Here is a 7380-nt window from a genome sequence, read left to right as displayed (position 1 = left end):
ATGGGAGAAAAATCAGAAATGGGAGAGAAAAATGAAAGAGAAGAAGGAAAAAGGGGGACATATATAAGGAAGGTTGGACGAAAGAGAGGTGAAATGGGAACCTTGCATTCTTTTTAAGTAGTAAGAGATAGAGATAAGAATGCTCTGCTTGTCTTTTTTTTTAGAACATAGACGTCAGAGACGTCCGGCTTTAAATTAATAAAGCCCACAAAACTTAGGCAGAGTAGCACAACCACCGAACAAAACAACATAAACTAACACGACAGTTAAGAGGATAGGCCGCTAAATGAGCGCAAAGTTGCGTTACAAGGCGGAGAACGGCCCAAAAGCAGCGAGCACGCAGGCTCGGAAGGTACTAAGACCAAAAGGGGGTTGCCCATCCCTATGCGGCAACCAGTTGAGCAGGCGACGGAGCTCGAGCCTCGGAGTAGACGGCGTGGAGACGACAGATAGCTTGGCGGTGGAGATCAGAGTCCTGTTGTCTTCCCAGCGATGCCCATTGCTGCAAGAAAACGATGCATTTGAAGATAACGTCAGCGGGATGCGAGGGGAACACCCCCTCAATAGTAAACTTGTTACGGGTATTCCAAATAGCCCATAGCATAGCCGCCGCACAAGTCCACATGACCCTACGAGAGGCGCCTTGAAACCCAGATAAGGAAGACACGAGCTCAGGTCGGGAGCGTGGATCCCAATCCACTCCCGCGGCCTCCCGGACCGCGCTCCAAGCGAAACGAGCCAGGGAGCAAAGGAAGAAGGTGTGGTCAGCATCTTCCGGGACCCCACACAGCGCACAGGGGCCAGAGGCGGGGCCGTTGCGTTTAGCGAGGTTAATAGAGGTAGGAAGGCGATCTTGACAAAGTTGCCAAAGGAAGACCTTAATTTTGAGCGGGATCTTTGCCTTCCAAAGCCCCGTGGCCGCCGCCGGGATCTGACCATGGCATAGCTCTCTGTACATGGATTTGACAGAGAATTTGCCGGAGCTCGCAAGTCTCCACGAGATCAGGTCCGCGGATTCCGACAATCGGACGTCCGCAAGTAGCGCCAGAAGGCGGTCCCAATCTGCCAACTCCGGCCCGATTAGCTCACGTCTGAAGTTAATACAGGGGGGAGGTGCTAAGAGCCGAGGCAACCCGTTGCTCGGGTTCGACCGCTAAGGAGTATAGTTGTCGAAACTCCCCCCATAATGGGCGCTGGCCAATCCAATGATCAAGCCAGAGACGCGTAGAGCGTCCGTTGTTAACCGCAAACTTTGCGCCCCTGGCAAAGAGGGGTTTAAGGGATTGAATGGAATTCCAGAAAGGAGACCCACTGGGAGCCGCGTCAAAAAAATCCCCTCGCGGGAAATATTTTTCCCGGAGGAGGTCGATCCAGAGGCCAGTCTCATCCTGAGTCATTTTCCAGATCCACTTGCACATTAGTGCGATGTTCATCAACTTGGAGTTGATGATCCCAAGACCCTCCTGGGTTTTGGGACGACACACGGCTTGCCATTTAACCATATGGTATTTTCGTTTTGGTCCCGCTCCTTCCCAAAAGAAACGGGACCGCGGTGTGTCAAACTTAGAGTGTACCCCGTCCGCCAGCAAGAACAGACCCATGGCAAACATGGGCAAAGATGAGAGGCTGGTGTTGGTAAGGATTAGTCTTGCCCCTGAAGACATAAAACGGCCCCTCCACGGGCAAACCCTATTCGCCACCTTGGAGGAGAGGGGCTCCCAGTTAGCGATTGTACACTTCTTTGCCGCTATTGGGAGCCCGAGGTAAGTAAACGGGAACTGGCCTAGTTTGCAGTTAAGCAGGTTGGCGACCCATTGACTTTCTGTCGCGTCCATCCCTATGGACACCACCTCACTTTTGTGGAAGTTAATTTTTAGTCCCGACATGAGTTCGAAGCACAACAGTATAGCTTTGACCGAAGCGATACTATGTGTGTCGGGCTCGAAAAGAAGAAGAGTGTCATCCGCGTATTGCAAGTGGGACACTCCTCCCGGGATTAGGTTGTCCACGACACCCCTAATGTGGCCGGCTAGACGAGCCCTGTCTAGCATGGCGCCTAAAGCGTCCGCCACGAAGTTAAAAAGCAACGGCGACGCTGGGTCCCCTTGACGCAGCCCGCGCTTGTTGCGGAAGAAGTTCCCTACTTCTCCGTTCACCGCGATTGCCGTTTGGCCTCCCGAGACCAACTGCATCATGCGGTGAACCCAAACCGACGAGAAACCTCGGTCCAGGAGTACCTGTCGGAGGAACTCCCAGTTCACGCGGTCGTACGCCTTCTCAAAATCGAGTTTGAGGAGAATCGCTGGCTGTCGAGCGCGCTTAAGGGAGTGGATAATTTCTTGAAGAACCAGCGGCCCCTCCAAGATGTTACGGCCCCGAATGAACGCGGACTGGGTTCTACTAATAATGCGGTGGACTATCGAAGACATGCGAGTAGAACAAGCCTTAGCACAAATTTTAAACGGGACATTAATTAAGGCAATAGGACGAAAAAGTCTAATGTGATCCGCACCCGGGACCTTGGGGATCAAAGAGAGAACCCCAAAGTTCAGGCGGGAAATGTCTACCGTACCGCGCATAAAACCGTTGCACACGTCAAAAATGGGATTTTTGAGCACTTGCCAAAACCGCTTGAACATCGCCACCGGCCACCCATCCGGCCCCGGAGCAGTGTCAGATTTCATACCCAGCGTCGCCTTGTCAATCTCCTCAGGGAGGAAGGCTAAGCTCAGGTTCTCGTTTTCCTCGTCCGTGACCCGCAACGCAGGGTCCCACACATCCTCCCTCAGACGAGCCCTGGATTCCTCCCTGGAACCCATGAGTTGGATGTAGAACTCGTAGATGTGCCGGACGATATCCTGTTGCCGCAGTATGAGCCCCTGCTCCGATTGAAGACGAAGGATAGCGCACTTACGGCGTCGGCCATTTGCGTATGCGTGGAAGTATTTTGTGATCGTGTCGCCCTTGAGCGTCCACTTTATTCTACCGCGCCTACGCCATTACTCTTCCTCGGCCCTGAGGAGGGATTCGACTTGGGCCTCAAGCGCGTAGCGCTGGGCCCAGTCCTGCGCGGAAAAGATGTGCAGATCTGCCGCTGCGTCTAGATGGGCTAGCTCCTCGGTCAGGCGCACCCTTAACAGCTTATCCGCACAACCCTGATTAGCTCCCCACCCTTTGAGAGCCGCTCGCATACCCGCCCCTGCGGCAATCCAGAACTCCATGGGGCCGCGTACGCGCCCGATGCGAGCGACGCAATTCGCCCACTTCGAAAGGAAGGTTTGCTCGAAGTCCGGAGACTCCAGCCATGCTGTTTCGAAGAAGAAACGCGGGCTGCGTTTAAGCCTTTCCTCCCCCGAGGAAAGGATGAGGGGGACGTGGTCCGACCCGATCCTAGTTTCTGCGTGTAGAGAGCACAGGGGGAACATCACCTCCCACTCCGAGGACATAAAGACCCTGTCCAAGACCGAACGCACCGGCGTAAGCTGTTTGTTGGTCCAGGTATATCGAGCCCCCACGTCTTTTGATTAAGTTATGAATTGATTAGTTTAGGAGTATGTTTATCTCATCAGTGGGGTCCTAGGAGATGATTAGATTAGGATGTTTAGTTTGTCCCATTGTGTGATCTGCTTCAGAGGTTCCAAGAAAAACTAAAAAAAAGAGAACATTCAGCCTTACATTTCTGCAATTTCCATGTGTGGATTCCTGTGATTTAAGTTGTCTGCAATTTCCATTTCTAAGAAGCAGAATTTATATTTCTGTGATTTAAGTTGTCTTATCTCTGCATTTTTTCATTTGCCGAGATGCCCAAGTGTATGCGTCCTGTGCCACATTTTTACATTGATTCTGATTCTAAGTGTAGCTATGGTACAGTATGTTTATGCTTGTAGCTGAAACGTGCTGTTACATATTCAGAGTACTCCTCTCTGTAGGAGTAGTGTTTTCTGTTTGCTTGCTTGTCTGAAGATGCTTATCCCTGTACATGAAACTACTTTTTGCTCTGTTGATATATCCCTATGATATTTTTCTGGTTGTGCTGCTTCAGTTTGCTTACTTCGCTTCTGATGTTTATCCTGCTCTGTGCTAGCTTGTGTTTTTTATTTTATTATTGATTGACAAATTAAAGAAAGAAAATTTGGCACAAGATGAATTCTGTTCTCAGCTGAAATGAAATGTACTCCAAATTATGGACATGTGCACAAGATCAAATATGTTTCTTATTCCTGTTATAATATGTCTCCAAATTTCCTGAATTTGGAGTTTGTGGCTGTCACAAAATGCCCGTTGCTCTGCAAACACTTTTTTTGTGTGTTTTGTCATGTTTGTCATGTTTGCTCCATTTTGTTTGCAACTGGGCACCCTTGACCCGCAACTAGGGGAGTATCTGTCGCCCCAATTGCAAGTCCAACATCGACTCGCAACTCAGGGGATGGGGGGTGTTTTTTTTCATGCCACAGTCACAACTCCAACCCGGACTCGCCACTCCACCGGCGACTCGCGACTCAGGAGGTTCTGTATTCACCCCAATTGCAAGTCCATCATCGACTCACAATTCAAGGTTTTTTGTATTCGCCCTAGTTGCAAGTCCACCGTCGACTTGCAAGTGGTTTTGTGTTCACCCTAGTTGCAACTCCACGCCCGAGTCGCAACTTGAGCTGGTAGTGTTTTTGTTTTTTTGGTTTTGGTGCCATAGTTGCAACTCCACCCCCGACTCGCAACTCAAGGGGGTGTAGTTCTTTTGTATTCTCCCTAGTTGCAAGTTGACCATTAACTCACAACTAGGAGGGTAGGTGTGTGTTTTTCTTTTTTCACGCCATAGTTGCAATTCCACCCCTGAGTCGCAAATCGAGGGGTGTAGTTTTGTATTCGCCCTAGTTGCAAGTCCACCGTCGACTCGCAACTAGAGCGGTGGTAGTTTTTGTATTCACCCCAGTTGCAAGTCCATCGTCGACTCGCAACTAGAGAGGGTTTTGTGTTCACCCTAGTTGCAACTCCATGCCTGAGTCGCAACTCGAGCGGGTGTAGTTTTGTAGTTTCCCTAGTTGCAAGTCAAGCCTCAAGTTGCAACTCAAGGGGGGAGTGGTTGTTTTTGTTTTTGTTTTTCATGCCTCAGTTGCAACTCCACCCCTGACTTGCAACTTGAGTGTTGTAGTTTTTTGTATTCGCCCCAATTGCAACTCCATCGCCGACTCGCAACTCAAAAAGGTTTTGTATTCACCCCAGTTGCAAGTCCATCATCGACTCGCAACTCGAGACTTTCGTATTCTCCCAGTTGCAAGTCCACCATCGATTTTGCAACTCGAGTGGTTTTTGATTCATGGGAGTTGCGATCAGGCTCTTCACCCGCAACTAGAGGGGTATCCGTCACCCAAGTTGCAAGTCCAACATCGAGTCACAACTCGAGGCCGTGGGTGTTTTTGTTTTTCATGCCACAGTTGCAACTCCACCCCGACTCGCAACTCGAGGGTTGTAGTTTTGTTTGTATTCGCCCCAGTTGCAACTCCACCGCCGACTTGCAACTGGAGCGGGGGTAGTTTTTGTATTTGCCCCAGTTGCAAGTCCACCGTCGACTCACAAACTAGAGAGGGTTTTGTGTTCACCCTAGTTGCAACTCCACCGTCGACTCGCAACTCAGGGGGGTGGGGGTGGGGTGGTGTTCACTTGTTTTTGTTTCTTTTGTGTTTCATATTAGTTGTAATTGCAATCAAGCTATTTAACCGCAACTAGGAGGGATTTTTTCGTTGCCTGAGTTGCAAGTCTACCACCGACTCGCAACTCAGACATGTGTTTTCTTTTTGTTTTTTGTGCCACAGTTGCAACTCCACCCCCATCTCCGCAACTCGAGGGTTGTAGTTTTTTTGTATTTGCCCCAGTTGCAACTCCACTCCTGACTCGCAACTCGAGGGTTGTAGTTTTTTTGTATTCGCCCCAGTTGCAACTCCACCCCGACTTGCAACTCGAGGGGTGTAGTTTTGTATTCGCCGCAGTTGCAAGTCCACCGTCGACTCACAACTGGTGAGGGTTTTGTGTTCACCCCTAGTTGCATCTCCACCCCGACTTGCAACTCGAGGGATGTAGTTTTTGTATTTGCCCTAGTTGCAAGTCCAGAGTCGACTCGCAACTGGAGTGGGGCTAGATTTTGTATTTGCCCCAGTTGTTCCACGGTCGACTCGCAACTGGAGAGGGTTTTGTGTTAATCCTAGTTGCAACTCCATCCCCGACTCGCAACTCGGGGGTGGAGTTTTGTATTCGCCTCAGTTGCAAGTCCACCGTCGCCTCAGTTGTATTCACCCTAGTTGCAACTTCTCCGCCGAGTCGAAACTCGAGCGTGTGTATGTTTTTTGTAGTTGCCCTAGTTGCAACTCAACTTCCAACTCATAACTCAGGGGGCGGTGGGATGGTGTTTGCTTGTTTTGTTTCTTTTTGTGTTTCATGTTAGTTGCAATCAAGCTCTCGACCCGCAACTAGGAGGGTCTTTTTGTTTGTAGTTTTTTTGTATTCGCCCCAGTTGCACTAGTTTGTTAGAGGTCTCCATTTTTTGGTTTTTTTATCTCATATCTTCTTGAATTTTTTTCTCGTCACCTACTTGCTATTCAAACCACAAACTATTGGGTTTTTTGCTAATGGGGAGGCAAGCCTCAATTTTTGGCCAGTTATAATTGCACCATATGCACAATGCAAATTTTGTATTGTGTCAGTCACAACAACACTATGTTTGAAATAAACTTCACATTTTTTAATTACTAAGTTTATGATACCACTATTTTTTTGACCTTTGTGATGAAAATTTTCTTTGGGGGATCGTAAAACTAGCGCGACCATCTGGGCCCCGCAAACCTTGTGTTTCCCCAATGGCCACAACACTATACTATAAATAATTTTGACATTTAATTTTTTTGATTATTATTATTTTTGTTTTTTTGAATTAGTTTTTATGAGTTCAAATACGATGTTCACTTTATTCAACACATTTTCTAATCTTTTTAGATTTTTATTGGATTGGTCATAAGACATGTTATACTCCACAAAATATTGTGTAAATATTAAATTTGGCCACCCATAAATTGTTTCACTAGTTTTTTCAATGCCCCTTTTTTGGCCTTTTTTTTATCTCATATCTTTTGAAGCTTTTGTTCGCCACCTACTTGCTAGTCAAAACCACAAACAAGTGGTTTTTTTCCTACTAGGGAAGGCAAGCCTCAATGTTGTATTGGAAGCACTTTTTAACTTTTTGTAGGTTTTTTTTACAACCCCAAAGCACCAACGGTCTCCCATAATTATCCACACCGACACATTTATGTTGTCCTTTTTTCTCGTGTGGCACTGTTTGAATCGGTGGAGCAGAGGAGAGGAGGAAGAGACGGGGGCGACTAGCTCCAAGGC

The sequence above is a fragment of the Triticum dicoccoides genome, chromosome 6A (genome assembly GCF_002162155.2).
Source record: "Triticum dicoccoides isolate Atlit2015 ecotype Zavitan chromosome 6A, WEW_v2.0, whole genome shotgun sequence".
NCBI classification, from domain to species: Eukaryota; Viridiplantae; Streptophyta; class Magnoliopsida; order Poales; family Poaceae; genus Triticum; species Triticum dicoccoides.
Note: the sequence above shows the minus strand (reverse complement) of the source record.